This window comes from Pteropus alecto, unplaced genomic scaffold, assembly GCF_000325575.1.
Source record: "Pteropus alecto unplaced genomic scaffold, ASM32557v1 scaffold119, whole genome shotgun sequence".
Taxonomy (NCBI): domain Eukaryota; kingdom Metazoa; phylum Chordata; class Mammalia; order Chiroptera; family Pteropodidae; genus Pteropus; species Pteropus alecto.
In genome coordinates, this window is record NW_006442487.1 from 299,754 (window position 1) to 319,022 (window position 19,269).

Consider the following 19,269-nt stretch of genomic DNA (forward strand, 5'->3'; position numbering starts at 1 on the left):
GTCCGATAGACTTCTTAAATTATTATTATAGTCTTGACTTCTTTTTTCTTGCTGTTCTGATTGGGTACCCTTGGCTTCCCCATCCTCTATATTGATCCTCTTCTTCCTCCACTCCGTTGATTCCCTCTAATATACTCTTCATCTCAGATAATGTGTTCTTCATTTCAGACTTGTTCTCTTTTGTAATTTTTATTACCAATTTTGTGGGGTTTTTTTTATTTCTTTGTTGAAGTTCTCACTGAATTCATCTATACTTCTCATAAATTCATTGAGTATCTTTAGAACCAGTGTTTTGAACTCTGCATCTGTTAGATTGCTTGACTCCATTATTTCTGGATCTCTGTTCTGTTCTCTCGTATGGTTTCTGCTTCTTTGTCTTCCTATTTTGGCTACCTTTCTATGCCTGTTTCTATGTACTAAGCCAAAGCTCTTAAGTCTTATTATAAGTCCTAATCTTATTAGTGGGGCTTTGTGAATTAGGTGTCCAGTGGCACCGTCCTGAAAGGGGTTCAGCTGCAGGCCAAATTTAGCCCAAGCCTCTGCCTCTCCAGGGCTACCTGTTAAGATTCAGCAATCAATTCACAGATGCTGTGCTTATAGTTGCCTCAAGAAACCACCCAGAAACTGAGGCCTGCTGCCACTAGTGTGAGTCTAGGTGCTGCTTATCACGAGCGCTGGTCTCGCTGAGGACACAACTGTTGTGGCTTGGGTGGATCCGCAAGTTAGGGGAGGCGAAGTTTCAGGGAATCTTCTGGGCGAAGCGATCTCTGTTATCCAGTTTGATGACATCTCAGCTATGGTGGAACTGAGTCCACTCACTGGGACGGGGTAAGACTCAATAGAGGAACCGTGGATACCACTGGAACGTGTGTAAGGAGCAAGTCTTGACTCCAGACCTCACTCTGAAAACTCAGTGTCCCCCTGTAAGTCCTCAGTGCCCCTCACGCAGTTGACCCAGCGCTACTGCTAAGAGCGAGCAGGTCCATCACCGTGAAAGTCTGCTTGCAGACACGGCCTCTTTAAGAAGCATCTGCAGCTACTGCAGCCTCTGTCCCACTCAGCCTCTGGGACCGGGCAGCCTCACATCTTCAACCCCTCCTATCTTATACCATTGCAGGTTGATTAATTGTTTCTCTCCCTAGTTGTAGTGCTTCTGTTCTTCTAGATCCCAAGCAACTCGCTTGCTGTTTGCTCTGTTTCTGTCACAAGTTTGATGTGGTTGCAAGAGGAATGAACAAAGCCTCTATCATCTACGCCATTTTCCCCCTCCTCCCAAAGCATTAATTTTAATTTTGGAATGTATTTAAGGGCAATCATTCCTCTAAAAAGATCTAAGTGATATGTTGGGAGGTGAGGTAAAAAGAGATATTTATCTTCCAAGAATAAATTGAAGTTACCAATCCCTTCTCCCTGATTCCCTCAATTTATAGGGTTGTACTTAGCATTATATAATTCAACATCTATATCTATAAAATACACGTGAGACAGAAAAGCTATTTAAGAAATTAATTTACCTTAAAATGTGCCTTAAACATATAGTTCTTCATTAAGTATGTGTTTGTGAATGAACAAATCAACTAACAAATGAATGGATGAATTATACAGCTATCTCGCTCTTCCATTTTTTTTTTTTTACCTCAAAGATTACTTTAGGGGTCTAGCAAAGTCTAAATCTATTGGAGCATTCAACTACATTAAACTGTACCAGATACTCCATTAGCTATGTTCCATTAGTTTACATTCATTATCTCATTTATTCCTCATAACAATTATTAAGATAATTATATTTCTCAATAGTCAGTTATTAAAATTGGAATATTGAGAGTTTCAGTAACTTATCAAATGTTCTACAGCTAGAATGCCATAGAATCACAAATTAAATTCAGGCTTTCTAGACTCTTAGGTAAAATACGTCATAACTGTTTTTGTATCCTTCATACTATACTATAAAAATATAGCTCCCCAAAAGTCTATTAAATTAAAATTGTGTTCTGGTCAAGTTCTAGATAAAAATGTAATGTATTCTGACAACACAGCTACAATGCAATACATCATTTTTGTGCTACAATGTACAGATTTCTTCAATTTATTCCCTTTCATTTCCATATCCACAAATTTCTCTTCCTATCCCTAGGTCTGAAATGGTGTCTGGTCTGTTTTGGGTAGCAGGACATCAAAGGGAACATGAATGTTAATAGTAGGACATAGTTATATGAGAAGGATTAGCTTCATCATGATGGAGAAGACAGGTTTGAAGACCCCAGAGAGGTATTTTTGAAATCACCTAGAGGCATATTTCATACTGTTTCAAAAGGGTTCTCTGGTTGAATAAACTCCTCATATTACCCTGCTGGAGAGTCACCACACATATCTGCATATTAAAGACACAGGAAATCCTATTCTAAATAAACCTGGTTACACTCTGGGCATCACCCCTACATTCCCCAACTCCAACATGTTCTTATGCTGCCTCCTAGAGGGCCTTGGTCACAACACACACACCATTACTGCCCTCTCCCCTCCACACTGCTGGAACTTGGGCCAGAGGAGCTCAAACTGAAGAGGTTAGGGGTTTGGGGACAGGTTTTGAACACTGATTTGTATCTCTCCACCATTGCTAACTGATAATTCCTTTTCCTTTTTTCCAGAGTCTGCAAAATGAAAGTTGCTGTGAAGAGAATAGTAAATTCAATTCTCTTTTTGCTATCAATTTCACTTCTCCCCAAAATAATCTCCATATGAGCTGGAATACTTGTTGAAAAGTTGAAAGAGAAGTAGAATAAGTTTTAAAAGTGATGGTAAGGAAGTTGAAGGAGAAATCTTTAAAAAGTTCAGAAGGTAAAAGGACCTGTACTGCTTTCCATCTCTTGGGAACCCAAGGTTGCCTATTCTTCATACCCCTCCTCCTCCTCTCCTACCTTCTCCTCCATCTCCCTCTCGCCTTCCTTGAAACCCAATCTATATTCCTAGTCCATACACACGCTTTGGAGAAAAAAAAGACTATTTTCTAAGGTTTTTTTTTTTTTTTTAATTTCTTTTCATTCATTAGTAGTTGAATAGAACTGTAAGCCAAATTAATTTTGTTGAGAGTTCACTGAACTATAATTTATAGCTTCTTGGTAGAGCAAATCTAATGTAACAATAAAGATGTTGTTTGTCTGAAAATTTTGCCATTATACTACATCTCATGTCATATTTGCTTTGTGAAATATAAGCAGGCACCATATTTCAGAGACAATTTTAATTTATATTATTTTATGCATTGTTAATTCAGATTTTGAAAAAGAGACTAGAATGACACAGAGTTAAAAATAAGTTGATTTTGGACAAACTATAGTAGTATTTAATTTTCTATGAATGTTAGTTCATAACAATAGCTGACAAATACAGTTTAATATTTTCAATATAAGTATATATTCTTGAGGTCTTTAAATAACTCTGAAGATATACATTTCATTGTCTGTGTCACTAATTGATATATACTTCAAGCTTACCAGACATCTTATCTTGTAAATGTGTTTTAAAAATATTATAGCTTATTCAGAAATCTATTCAAGCTCCCCACCCCAAGTGATCCTTGTAAAAAAGAGACAAATTTAATAATTTATAAGACTTTTGGAAACCTCTGTCATTTAACAAGTTTATGACAAAGTTAATTTACATTTTATGATATTTTATTTGTAATTTTTCTATGATTGTTACATCTCTATAGTTACTTTTTGGAGACTAATTTATAATCAATGGGAGTGGAAGTGTGAATGTTAAGTAATTTAGTTGCACTGTTCAAAGATTATAAACATCTTTGAATAATATATCATTATTTATTGTGATGAATTGCAAAATACTTACCAACATAGACAGCTTACCCACTTCAGCATCTTTCACAGAATAAATGCCCAAGCATGTAAAATAAAATGCAGAGTCATAATTTATTTTGATATTTACAAGACAGTTCTAACAAAGTTGTCCTGTTGGGATCATGACCCTCAGCCAAGCAGTTAATATTTCACTGATAGTGAATCTAGGGCACAAGGGAAATGGACTGGTGGAAACTATGCAGAATGCCAATGTTCCAACTGAGTATCAGGGCATGCGCACTGATACCAGCAGTGGGTACTAGAGTGCCACTCAGATAACTGAGATAGATGGCTAATTGTATAAACTAGATCACTAGGATCGAATTTGAAGTAAAACTCAGATTTGTCGGATTCACCGCAAAAACACAGAATCCTGGGTCTAAAAAGACATTTAATTTAAAAACTCATCAGGAATTCCAGTCAAGATGGCAGAGCAGGTAAACACAGTGTTTGCCTCCTCTCACAACCACATCAAATTTATATTTAAACTACAGAATAGCCACCATTGGGTGTTGCCTGAAGTCTAGTTGAACAGAAGTCTGAGAACTGAGGACATATAGAGGAGGTCACCTGGAGACTGGCAAGAGAGGCAGAGACATGAAACGGGCTGGTCCCCATATCTGCCTGTAGCAATTGAGAATCAGGAGGGATATCTTAGCAGCAAAAGTCCCCCTAGAGGAGCAAAAGCTCCCCAGCCCAGGATTCCAGTACTGGGAAGAAAGGTCCTCACAACTTATGGCTGTGAAAACCAGCAGAGATTGTAGCGAAGGAGACGGAAGATATCTGAAGTCGCAGGTGTTCTTCTTAAGGGGACCCACGCACAAACTTACCTTTGACGACACACTCATTCTGCGCTCCAGCTCCGGGGCAGCTGTTCAAAACATGCAAGGAACATACATGGAAGAACTGGGTTTTCTGGATTCAGGGAGAGGGCTGGAGGGGCTGTTTTCTCCCATACAGAAGTGCTGGCAGAGGGCATTGTTCCTTTGTTGAGGCCTCCTCCCTTATCCTGCCTTTCAGACACAGGCGGGTGCCATATCTGAGTCTCTATCAACATAGCTAACACTAGTCACCCTGCCTTGGTGATTCCCTGAGACCTTGCCCTGCCCAGCTTTCAGGCTCACCCAAGAGGCTTCCAGTGGAATTTCAATACAAACGGCCTGTCTTGGCTTATGCTTCAGACTTTCCTAAAATCTCTCAAAGGTTCAAAAAATCCAAAAAACGGCATCTGAACTTTGTATGTCCCATACCTCTTGCTGAGCAGCTCCAAGCCCAGCACTACTGGAAGCTGGCCTAAGTTCACAGCTTGGCCTTTCGAGGAACTTCCAAGCCTAGCATGGGCAGCTGTCATCTGAATATTGCTTGGTAACTCTTGTCAGGTGGCCATGGGCAGGGCACAGGCTATGGCTAAACATGGCTTGCCCCAGGACCCCTCCCAGGAGGCCCTGGGGCTGACGTGTCCCGGTGGCCAGCTTCTGACCAAGCCAGAGCACCACCCAGGGCTGCATCTGAGGACGACACAATCAAAGTACAGACTAGGCAGGCCCTGCTAAAATGAATCTTGCTCCATAGGGTCAACCCCTTACTAACCAGTCCTCACAGCCGATCAGCCCAAGGGTCAGTTTTACCCACTGATGTGTAAATAGCTCAACTACAACAGGAGGGCTCAAACAACCCATACAGAGGACACACCTGGAACATCTGGCTGAGGTGACAAGGAAGACTGTGCCACTGGGCCCCACAGGACAGCTGCTACCTAAGGCCACTCTCCTAAGAACAGGAGACATAGCAGCCCTACCCAATATATAGAAACAAACACAGGGAGGCGGCCAAAATAGGAAGACAATGAAACATGTTTCAAATGAAAGAATAGAAAACAGCTCCAAATGAAGAACTAAACAAAACAGACACAAGCAGATGCAGAGTTCAAAACTCTAGTTATAAAGATGCTCAATGAACTTAGGGGAAGAGTAGATGAATTAAGTGTGAACTTTAATAAAGAGATAGAAAACATAAAAAAGAACCAGTCAGAATTGAAGAATACAATAAGTGAAATGAAGAATACATTAGAAGGAATCAACAGTAGATTAGATGAGACAGAGGATCAAATTAAAAATTTAGAATATAAAATAGCAGAAAACATCAAATCAGAACAGGAAAAAAAAGAAAAAAAAAGAAACATTAAATCAGAACAACAACAACAAAAAGGATAGTTTAAGGGGACTCTTGGACAACATCGAGCATTCCAACAGTCACATCATAGGGGTACCAAAAAGAGAAGAGAGACAGCAAGAAATTGAAAATCTAATTTAAAAAAAAAATGATGGAAAACCTTCATAACCTGGCAAAGGAAATAGACATACAACCTCAGGAATATCAGAGAGTCCGAAACAAGATGAACCTAATGAGGCCCACACCAAGACACATCATCATTAAAACGCCAAAGTTTAAAGACAAATAGAGAATCTTAAAAACAGCAAGAGAAAAAGCATTTAGTTACCTATGAGGGAGCTCCCATAAACCTGTCAGCTGATTTCTTAACAGAAATTTTGCAGATCAGAAGGGATTGGCACAAAATATTCAAAATATTGAAAAGTAAGGACCTACAACCAAGATTACTCCACCCAGCAAAGCTATCATTTAGAATCAAAGGACAGATAAAAAGCTTCCCAGACAAGAAAAAGCTAAAGGAATTCATTCATCATCATCAAGCCAGTATTGCAAGAAATGTCAGAGGAACTTCTTTAAGAAGAAAAAAGAAAAAAAAAAAAAGGATCGAAAATATGAATAATAAAATGGCAATAACTATACATCTAGCAGCTATTACTTTAAATGTAAATGGATTAATGTTCCAATCAAAAGATAGGGTGGCTTAATGGATAAGAAAACAAGACCCTTACATATGGTGCCTACAAAGACTCACTTCAGATCGAAAGACACATATAGACTGGAGGTGAGGGCATGGAAAAATATATTTCATGAAAATGGAGACAAACAAACAAAAACTGGGGTAGCAATACTTATACCAAACATAATAGACTTTAAAACAAAGGCTGTAACAAGAAACAAACAAATAAAAAAGTAATCCCACTTCTGGGTATTTATCCAAAAACAAAACAAAACAAAACAAAACACTAGTTTGAAGAGACATGTGAGTCCATATGTTCGTTGCATCATTATTTACAGTCACCAAGATATGGAGGCCACCTGGATGTCCATCATGGACGAATAGATAAAAAAGAGGTGGTACATATATATAATGGAATATTATTCAGACATAAAAAAGAATGAAATCTTGCCATCTGCAACAACATGGATGGACCTAGACGGTATTGTGCTGAGTGGAGTAAGTCTGATAGAGAAAGATAAATGTCATATAATTTCACTTTCATGTTGAATGTAAAGAACAAAATAAACAAACAAAACAGAAACAAACTCATAGATACAGAGAACATTTTGATGATTCCCAGATGGGAGGGAGTTTTGTGGAGTGAAAAGGGGGAAGGGATTAAAAAGTACAAATTGGTAGTTACAAAACAGTCATAAGTATATAAAATATGGCATAAGGAAATAGTTAATAACATCATAATAACTATGTATGGTGTCAGATAGGTACTAGATTTATCGGCGTGATCACCTCGTAAGTTATATAACTATCTAATCACTATGTTGTACACCTGAAACTAATATAATATCATATGACAACTAATTAAAAACTAAAAATATTTTTAAAAGAAAGAAAATATTTGTAACATAAAATAATAAAATAAAGAAAAAAAAAGAAAAGCTTATCAGTTGACAAGGTGGAGAATTTTGAAGGATTATTCAGTATAAGAGGATTGGGTGCATTCTGAAGGAGAATTTCCTTCAATGCTTTGAGCTCCAGTAATAGATCTAGAGAAGATGGAGCCTAATAATAGCAACATTCACAGAGGAAGGAATCCAGAAACAATATTTTATTTTCATTACCAATTTTGTGTTACATATTTTTCCTTTAAAGGAGAACTCTTCTATGCTCCAAATCTTTTCTTTCACTATTTAGCCCATCGAAAAAGATAACCATAATAGGATCAATAGTGTGCCAAACTGCATCTGTGGTTTCACTTTATTTAGAAGTTGGTCAAGAAAGAACAATTCATTGAAAAATTAAAGACATTTTTTTTCCCATGGAAGTAAAATGCATCACCATTTTTCACCTTATGCGAAAGAAAATCTAAAAGGAATAGTTGAGACCAGCTGCATTTTGGCAATTGAGGGGAATTTTGGGGTTTTATATATTATCTACAGATACTGACATTCAGCTAAGTTTCAGTAATGATAAAATAAAAACTATTTAATCTTAAAAGAAAACAGAAACCCTATGTTGATTATCTAAATGTGTATCTAATCATTTAAAATGAGATGTCTACAGAAATAATAATAGTTCAGAGCAGTCCCCCATTTAACACTATGTTGACTAAACCATAGCATTGTTGTTAAAAAAAAAAGTAAAGCAGTTCCTTTCTTACATGTTTTAATGAAATACATAGTATATTTATTATCATACATCAGAAAATATTACTGATCTTACAAACCCATACAGAAGTTAAATCTACTTAGCTGATAGTCATATCTTTAATAGAAATAAAAAGGCTTTAAAAAAGTAAAGAAGGTTCAGAATGGCATGGGGTTAGTCCAGGATTCTTTAAAGAAACATATATTTTTATCAATCGCTATATATTACTTTGTAAACATTATGTGATTGTTTTCATATGTGTGTCTATTTCCTAACTTTAGAGCAGTAGCTGGTATCTACTTCCTGAAGAGATGGCCACAGAAATTGTGGTAGGATGGAAAAAATTCAAAATCGGTGTTAAAAGAAACAACAAAAAATAATTCTGTTTTCCTCAGCAACCAGAATCTCTACGAATATTTCATTTCACCAGGCAACATCTGGATAACTCAAGCTAAATCCTGTCCTAAGGAAACAAGAAGAACGGAGGCTGTTAATAGCATTCTGATCCTTCTACACGTTAAACAGTACAACAATTTTCCTTGCTCCTGTACTTCTATCACAATACAGGCAAATAACACAGATGACGAGCCTCATCTGGTACAGTTTACAACTACTCATCTGTGGAAAAATGAGAGTACAGTAGGGAAAATGCATTTCTTTAGTAGTAAACAGCAACCTTGAGGACACCACCACATACCTTTACTCATTTAATTGCATTAATCAGCTCAGTGTTTCAGCGAAGTTCACCACATAAGGCTGAAATTCCCAGATTCCTACGAAAGAAATTCAACTGAAGTTTCTGCCCACTGTACATAGGTATCTGTTCAAACCTAGAAAAACAGATAAAAACTTATAGGGCACAAAAACAATTGCCCCATCCACGCTTAATGACATAGGTTGTTGGAGCAGTCAAGAATTCCTGTTGAAATCTTCTCTTCATTGACAGCCCTTTCTTGGGTATTTTTATTTTTCATCCTCACTTCCTTGGGCTTTGATAAAGTTTTTTCTCAGAGCAGGGAAACATTTCAAACTTTTCCCAATTATTTGCCCAAGCACTACAATAAACTTCCAATATTTTATTATTTTGGCAATGTTGTAAGACCAGTCCCAGGACTAAAAAAAAAAAAACCTTGTGAGTCATGTCCAGGAGGGAATAAAGAAGTGTTAGTTTCATTTCAGAGGTATGCCCTTTTCAAATTCTTATAATCTGTAGTGGTAGAGTCGGGAACGGTATTAGAGTTTATTCATCATTATAAACTCTCACTAATAGCACCCTCTAGTGTCTTCAACTGAATTATGCATTTTGTCATCAGCTAGATACAGTATTTCTTCAGTTAAACTAGTGAAAACATAGAGCTCTATAACTACCAGGCTTTCTCCCTTTTCTATATCTTTAGCTTCTGCAGAATCTCATCTGTCCTCTTTGTACTTGCCACCAATTTCAGCTTTATTTTCATTTGTGACTTGAATGATTCAACACTATAAATATCTACCAATTAAATACAAAAGTGCCTGTACAAATTATGATAGTAAAAATGCTTGGAATTGAGAAAGTACATTTAACTCTTTCTTCAAAGCACTGGCATACATATTACCATTTTTGTATGTCACAAGAATGCCCCTCCATCCACCACTGCATACGCATGTTTATCGTTGTTTTTAGAGAAAGAAGTAGGATGATTTCACTTGGGATAAAGAAAATTAATTCTTAACTAAAGTTTTCTCTTTAAGTAGTCCCTAACCCACTAGGGTTTAAGTTGTTGTTGTTGTTTTATTTTAGTTGATATCTTTATTTCCTAACTCTTGGAGAGTAACAACTTTTTAGCTTAATGTCAGGCACTGTGCTAAGTATTTTAGGTACATTATCTTATTTAAATATCACTACAATAATTTGAGGTGAATAAGATTATTATTCCCATTTTTAGATGAAGAAACTAAAGCTTTTTAGGATAGCTCTGCGCAAAAGTATAATTCAAGCCACACATGTAATTTTAAATTTTCTAGCAGCCACATTAAGAATATTGAAAATGAACAGGTGAAGTTATTTTAATAATGTTTATTTAACTAATCAATTTAAGTGTTATCATTTATTTCATCATGCAATCTATAAAAATATTAATGACATATATTACACATTTGTGTGTATGTACATGTGCTGAGTCTTCAAAATAGTGTATATATTTCACAGTCATGATACATCTCAATTTTGCTTAGCCATATTTTAAATGCTCAATAGCCACATGTGGTTAGTGACTATCTTATTATACAGGACATGTCCAGAGATTAATTTGCCCACAGACACACAACTAAAAAATGCCAGAGCCAGAACTTCAAATTTGGTCTAAAAATAAAGCCCTTTTCTGAACCATCGGGCATCATTGCTGCCTACTAATTGCAATTGTTGCTGAGAGTTAATATTAAATATTAAAAATATCATGGAAAATAACAGTTTACTCAGTCTTACAGTGTTGTGCCGGACATCCACCTACTTTCTCAATAACAATGGTGGTTTATTAATTGTAACATTTATGTGAAATGTAAGGTGAAAGTTGTTGTGGAAAACACTCAGAGAAAAAATTTGATGCAAAATAACTGTCACATGACACAAAATACTCATTCTCATACACCTATGTGATATGTGCGTTCTCTCTGCAGAGTACATGGGGAGGCAAATCACAGGTGGCAGACTGCTTTAATAAGGGACGTTTCAATGCAAGGGCAATTGAAATCCCAGGATATTTGATTGGCCTTATCAATCTACTATCAAGGGTGGTTTTGCCAGTGAGATGAAAATGCGGATGGGTAAGATTTACCAATGCTCATCTCACTGAGTCTTCTTTTACTAGATCTCCATGGCTGATCAACTTTTTTCAGATAAACACATTATTTCTCAATTTTAATCAGTTGTTACTGGCCTGAGAAACATCCATACTCAAGGTAGTTTAAATCTCTTATCTGATCCATTTGATAATTATATAATGGCTTAATAGTTGAATCCTCAGAAATTAGACACATTTCCATGTTTATAGGGTAGACATTCCCGTAATTTCCCTTTTCTGATCTTAGCAGAACCCTGATTCAAGTTCCAAATTGGAATACTGAACAAACAAAATGAAATAAATATCACATTTCCTTCATGGCATTTCCTCCAAAAACAAATTCCTACAGTTCCCTTTTAATTTTTAAGGGCTTTTGTTAATTATACAATATTTGGTGTAATGCAAATTCTGAAAATGTATAACTATGCAATATGAGGACCGTATGCTGAGGGTCAGCATAATGAACTGTAAATTACATGAGTTTAAATTTCCAAACTATACTTTACAGCTATATAACCTTGGACATTTTAGCTCATATCTGAGTCTTCGTTTCCTCATTTGTTTATAAAAAAAAAATGAAGCTAATAACATTTATCTCATAGAATGATTTTGAGGATTAATGGGCCAATGTATAGGATGAAGATGGTGCATAAAAGGCATTCAATCAAGAAGTCCTTCTCTCCGTAAGTAAGCAGAGTTCTCCTCAGTCCTTTTAAAGTTAGAATACTGAGAGGAGAGCTTTTGCCAGGTGTCTTGGCTTTTGGTTATTCCATTGCTCACTGGTGCCACCATCAGACAGAACACAGAAGAGAAAATGGAGAATTTTTTTCATTATTTTCAGATGTGGATTTTTCTCAGTCTTATCAACAAACTGAATTTCTCAAATAATTTTCTGAGTTACTTAGTTCAACTAGAAGTCTCCTCAGTTTGTAAGTAATATTTCTATTCGACACTAAATATGCTATATATTATAGAAAATATCTATAGAGCAACCATGTAGCTCAGCTGAATTTAGGAGTTATATATTCTGACTGGAAATCCAGAGTCTGCTACTCTTCAGCTCCATAGTCTTGTGCAAATTACTGTCCTCTATAAGTTTCAGGAATTGTAAAAGGTGGATAACAATATTAACCTCATGAGACTGTCATGATGATAACTTTAAATACTTTATAACAGTCACTGAATAGTTCTCTCCCCCTGCTTTGCGTTTAGATGGAAATCTTAAGAAATCAATTAATTGGTGTCTAATGTGGATGTTATGAATGATTATTAGTGCTCTGAGAGTGCCTCCATGGCATGGCTTTGCCACACTGTCCTGTATTAATCAGTATTTTTTTTTCTTTGAGTTCCTGCCATCTACTATGACAGAGTCTCATCCAGCAATGCAAACCCCAAGAGTCAGAGCCTGTAATCATTCGACATCTCCTGATTTCATCTCCAATACATTTCCTGGCTCCCAAGAGGAGGACAATGCATGTGCTAGATATGGTGAGTAATGGAAGCAGAGTTAGAAGAGGAGTAAAATGTAATAGTAAATACTTCCTTGTATCCTCTTTCATGCAGATTGCACTGAACTGCGGTGCTAATGTCATGGTTGCTCTCAGTAGTGGATTTAGGTGTAAAAACAAGAAAGGAAAATGGGGGAGGGGGCGGGGAGTGCTGTGAAGATTATTTGAACCAAGGTTTTAACCTTTAAAAATACAAGGAATATGAAGATGGAGAGAGGAAAGAAGTCACAAAGATGAGCCCTTTGATTAATATAATAATAATAATAATAATAAATTTAAAAAAAACTTCCCATGAAGAAGCTATTAGAGAAAATCAACTCATGATAATTGGCAAAATTTTTCCTTCTTGATATTCTGTTCTTATGCAGATGCATTTCCCTTTCCATTCAGCAGACAAAAATAAAAATGAATACTGTGCTCTTGGCACTCGAAACATTATCTACTTTTTCTCCTTTTATTTCAGGAAAGAGAGTCACTTTCCAAAAACAAAGCAGAACGCTAGAAAGATAAGTTTTTCTATTGATTAATCACGGAAAATGCATTTTTCCTCTAAAACCCTATACCTTTCTGGAGAGAAATTGAGAGAATTCACCTGATTCATTCTCTGGCCTCCAGGTAAATTTAAGGATTTGCTCCTTGTAGCAAGAATCAGAGTGGACCAGCTGCGAAGGTTTTGGTTGTTATTTGCTTTTAATCCCATGACAGAGATAGGGGAATTACCGTTACTTCTAGATAATCACGACCCATCCGAGTCATATACCAGCCGCAGTGCCCCTGGTCGCTTTAGTGGTCTTGAGAAACCTGGCACCCCATGCCCTAGGCAGCCGGAGCGCGCTAGCAAGCACCAGTCTTGCGACGCCGGGCTGGGTACCCCTCTCTCTCACATCCTTTCCTACCTTGGAAACGCGTTGTCAACGCCCGCGATGCTGCCCGATCCCCAGCAGCTAAGCGGCCGGACTCCACTAAAGCAGTCCAAAGACGCTTAAAGCTTACGCGTACTTGCTCTCTCAGGTAGCCGAATGCTAGATCACCCCCTTACCCCTTTTCCTGCCGCCCCCAGACGATCAATCTGAAAGGCAAACGAGGCACCAGACCCAGCTCACGGTTGAGTATGATACACGCAAACAGTGTCTCTGCTCCAACTGCGGCTTTGCAGGGCTCCCGCCCCTACAACCACTAGTCTGCTTTAAGTATCCTTTGTATGAGAAAATGGTGCAGCTGGATGCTTGTTCTCTAGCGGGAGTCAGGGCGGTCAGCGGGATCCGAGAAAAGCACACAGAATAAGAAAAATAAAACTTATGTAAGATAATGTGAATGAGTTAAACTCAAACGGAAGCCTAAGAGAGCAACGAGCGGAGGACCGAGAGGAGCAACGCATGCTCTCGCTTTTGCTCTGCAAAGCCGACAGCCCGAAAGCCACGCGTTTTCCCCAGTAGCAGGTCCCGCACGCGAGAGTGCTGGCAGCAAGCATTCTGCCGCCTTCTCGGGCGGAGAACTGTAACTTCCTAAGCTCACCTCCATCTCGCCACCGCCCTTCTCCCGTGGTTCACCGTCAGCCGGGAGGGGTCGCCCCGGAGCGGTGAGGGAAGTGGGGTGCAGGGAGTGGGGACCGGAGGGGGGTATCCAGCAGTTGGTGCTGCGCCTTCCCCTCCCAGCAGGCGGCCCGGGCACTGGTTCACTTCTCTCCCCCCGCTCTCCGCTCGCTCACCCCCCTTCCTTCCCCCTTCTCCCCCTCTCTCTAGTCCCTCCCCCTCGCCATTGAAAAAGGCTGGCTCGGCACTGGCTCCTTGCAGTCGGCGAACTGTCAGGGCGGGAGGAGCAGTAAGCCTGAGCTGCTTGAGGTGGCCCGCGCGGCAAAGCAGAAAGCAAGCTGAACAGAGTGTGCTGAGTAGCAGTGGCAGCGGCGACACCGGCGACACAGGCAGCCTAGGCAACCCGGGCAGCCCAAAGAACCTCAGAAGCAACCTCCACAACACCAGCTGCTCCGCAGACTGCGAGCTGTGGCGGTAGAGCCCGCTACAGCAATCGCAGTCTCCGTGGAGCCGGCGGAAGCCTTTTCTCTTTTTCACTTCCCACTTCATTCTACCCTAGAGGCTACAATCACAGGGTAAGTATCGGGTCCGGGTGCCAGAAAAGAGTGCGGCGTGTGAGGCGTGAGCTCCGCACTTAGTGCGCGGAGGCGCCCTGCTGCTTGCGCCTGGGGTCTTGACTGTGACCACAGAGTGGTTTCAAAGACGCTTTTGGTGTCCTCCCTGTCTCCTACCCCCACCTCTTCTCTGGAGATAAGAGAAAGAGCAAATCCCGGAGGTGAGAGCAGATAGATAGAATATCTTTTTGGGACTGCCACCGCTCGGCTTGGCTTGGTTACTTTGCGAAAACTCTCACTTCTGTCAGAGAAGTGCCCGCGCATGAATTTCCCCGACATTGGTTGTGCAAAAAGGTCTTTCATTTTAACGAATACAGCCAGCTTCAGCGAGGCTGAGAGAAACTCTAAGATTGGGGCAGGTGCTGAGAAAAGATCACACCCCGGGCACTCAGGCTAGCCCGGTGAAGCGGACCGAGCCGAGGGACAATTCCCGGAGCCAGCTTCAGCTTCAGACTTCGAGCGACAGGGCCCTGCTGCGTTCTTACCTCTGGACTCCAGGTTTGGATCGCTGTCAGGCTGATTCTAACCCTTGGGGACCCGACCCTTGGCGCGACCAAAGGAGAATGCCAAGGAGCGTCGAGGGTCTCCTGGGCCCTCCCGCCTCGCGTCCGCCTCCCCGCCCTTCCTTCCCGTCCTACATATGGGGGCTGTGCTCAGCCAGCACCTGCTAGATGTGGAGATGGTAGGTGTAGACAATTCCGCTTAGCTAAAAAAAAAACAACCGCATGGCCGAAAAACGGCATCTTTTTCGCATTAAAAAAATATATATATATTTTTCTAAGCGTAGCCGAATGTGAGGTTCCTCTTCTTTAATGAAATGACTTTTAATTTTTTAGCCAAAAAAGTCTACCTATCCCATACATGAATAGTGTTTACTGAGGTAGAACCGAAAAGCAGTTCATTTTTCCACAAAGGAATTATTTTTTTAAGCGCGTAGCCATAAAACGGCCTCTTTTCGCGAAAAGCATGGCCTCTAAATAAAAAAAAAAAAAAAGCGCCATTGGAAAAGGTGACTTTTTAAAGCGTGTAGCTGCAAGTAGGTCCTTTGCTTTAGAGACTTTAAAAGAGTAGAGCGTCAGTCTGCCCTCAGTTGGAGACAAGACTTGCATATGAGCGCTTAGCCGAAAATTGACTTCCTACCCTCTCACAAAAAAAAAAAAAAAGGGAGGTTACTTTCCAAGGGTCTATAGAGGGAACTACTTCCTTTCCTCCGCGAAGGAAAGAGTTTTAGAGCTCAACTGAAAACGCTCTCTTCGCTTCCAGAATGAATTATTACGCGCTTCTTTGGCCGCCTTTGCGGTTTGGGGCATGGGGTACCGGGTGCGTGTGTGGAGTGCATGTGCTCGCGTCAGCAGGCGGGCCTTCGTATCTCGGAGCCCGGTGCCCTTCCAAAATATTGGCTCCGGGGCTGGGACTCAAAACTTGCGCCACTGCGGCACACACCCACAAAGCAAGGACTGGAGAGAAGAGGGAATGGGTCAAAAGAATACAGCAAATCGAATAGCAAGAACAAAACCAAAGCAAGTCCTTGTGTGGAAACGTCCCAAGATGGGATTTAAACCTGCCATAGGGAGATGTTTCTGTACGAAGGAAAGTGTGTGGAAGAAAGTGTTTTAAAATCGAGATAGGCGGGGAAGAGGGCAGGAAATATGGGGAGGAGGCGATGGTGTTAAAAGCTGCTTGCGTGCTCTTAGCGCTGCAACAAGGAAACAACCTGAGGAACGTGTGTAGGATTCTAAATAGTGAGCACAACACAGAAGGTAGTGGCGTTTTATGACTAAAGAGACTAGCCCCCTTCCATAAACAAGTGTGATTCAAAACAGGAAAAAAAAAAAGTACTTGCAGGCACCTTCTGAACTTGGTGAAACAAACTTGCACAATCACAACGGGAATATCAGCCTCAAGGCTGTCCTTTCGTGTGTGTGTGTGTGTGTGTGTGAGAGAGAGAGAGAGAGAGAGAGAGAGAGAGAGAGAGAGAGAGAGACAGCTCGAGGGCGAGCGCGAGCGCTGCGGATGGGTGGGACATTTGAAAGGAAGTCGAAATAATAGTATTTGTACGTTTCCCCCTTTCTTGCCTTTGTCTGGTTTCTTGGAGGACACGCGGACGGTGTGCGGGCGGTTTTGACGAACCATGAGATGGACTCGCTAAGATCTAAAGATGCCTTTCCCAGTCTGCTAAATTAAGAACTGCCGCGCGCACTTCACGCGGGCTGAGTCCAGCCGCCACTGCCACCGCGCTGCGCTTGCCAAGCGGCGAGGGAGAGCCTCCGCGAGCGAGGCTCGAGAACTCTGTTCTCAGTCGCCTTTGCACGGGCGGCCCGGCCTTCAGGCAGTGATGTCAGCTTCTGAGAGGTTCCGCGGGCGGAGAGGAGTCCGGGTGGCTAGCCCGGGCCGGGAGCTCGAGTAGCCCTGCACCGCGCGCTCCCTGTGCGCAGCCGCCTTCGCTTCCTTTCGTCGTCCTTCCTCAGCCCCGCCTTCCAACTCCTCCGCTCCCTGGAGGCGCGCGGAGGCGCCCGAGGCGGGGGAGGCTACTGCGGCCCGGACCGTGACCGGTTGTGAACCCTGTCATCAAACACAGATTTCGGGTCATCCCGAATTCCTTTCCTCCTTTTCCCTGCCCCCTATTTTATCCCCTTTGCAGCTTGTACCTTCACTATTCACTGTGAATTTACTTATTTAGCGGCATTTTAGAGAGCAACTTCGTCAGATGAAATAATAATAGTTACCAGTGTTAAATTTCCGCTGTTTTCTCTCCTCCTGTGGTGATAAGGAAGGTGGGGGGGAGGGATGTGAAGACCTGCATCTTTAAAATCCCGTGGCTGCCTCTACGCCTGCAGCAGAGCAAGCTCCCTAGAGGCCGAAAAGAGTCGTCTTCCCAAAGAAATGGTGCGGTGGGGGAGGGGAGCTGTCGAAGGCTATGGCGCAGGGTGGGGAGTCCTTTAACTGAAAGAAGGGACTGGAAATTGGGAGCTGCGGAGAGAAAGGCGCTAGGAGCTGCTGCCGCAGAAGAGAGGCCACTGTGCTCTTTATTATAGGGCTGCGCGGTCACTTCTAGAGACCGACGCGCCAAATTTAGAAGATTCGGAAATAAGACTTTACAAAACAGAAGCCCAGTACGGCTTCCCTTGTGTGTTTGCACTTCTCGTTTTAAGGAATAACACCCTGCTTTCCCAAATTTGAGGCTAATTCGTTGCCCCTAGCTGAGGACAATTATTTCTTTAGCTCTGGGAGAAGGATCATAGCGTACAGTTGGAATGGCTGCACAGGGCGAGAGGAAGGAGACAGGCAGGGCCTGTGGAGGCAACTGGGCCTCGGAACTAACTGACCTTCCCAAGGAAATAACATTCAGAGGGGATCGCCACAAACTGCTTACCTACTTACTGTGTTTTGGTTTGGAGGCAGGTGGGAGATTTTGGGGAAAGGGAGAAGGAGCAAATAATTCTTCCGTTTTGTAAATCTAACGTTTTATTTTCTTCTCTTTGATGGAAGGCTTCCCTTAGATGACGTTATCAGCGAAGGCAGGGAATTTAACGTTCCTACGCGTGTGAAATACAGGAATGGGAAGTAAACTCAAACCAAGCATAGACACCTTCATTTTGTAGAGTTCAATCATTTGGTAAGGGTTGAAAGAGGTCCCTTTTTATTTTAATAACCCGAATGCGATTCTGATGAACCCACAAGTAATGTAGGGTTTCGACAGTCGGGAGCCCTGGCAGAAGGATTGCAGGTTTCACATTATTTCTTCTCAGTGTTAAAAACTTTATGTTTTTTAGCAAGATAGGAATTACTGATAGCTTCTAGACTGCTGGTAAGGGATTTAGAAAGCAGAACATTCTCCTTTTCTCTATGCAACCAGTCCACAACAGCCTTTGGTTAGGATTTACAAGGTTCTTGGGGAAGGGAGGCACACATACAAGGAGACTTTATATAAACCTCTGGCTTTAAGCTACATTGACGAAGTATGTATGGTTGCCGCGGTTTTTTTGTTAGTGGTAAAGGAAGTTTTTCAGGGGCTGAAAATTTGAAATCTAATTTTCTCGGATAATCTTGCTTCACATGTTTTAAGAAGATGTCATCTGTTTTTTTATTCACGGAAGAAACCACAAACATTAATTAGTCACCTACTGTGCCAGACAATGTGCTAGGCTCCAGGAATACAAAAGAATATGAACAAGTGGCTTGGGCCTCTGTGAACCAAAACACTTACAAATTGATGATACAATGTGATAAAGGCTCTAATTGAGTATAATGGAAGGAGGGATTAATTTTTGCAGAGTTTGAGAAGAGATTCATAGAGAAGGGGTGTCCCTGGCTTTGAAAAATAGGCATTTCTAGGCAATGGCTAGCTAGGAAGTAGACCTGAAAGAGTCTGACAGACTAAAGAAAGAAAAGTGTGGGGGGCCTGATGACCATCAGTGGAGTTTAGAGGTATGTGTTGTAGACA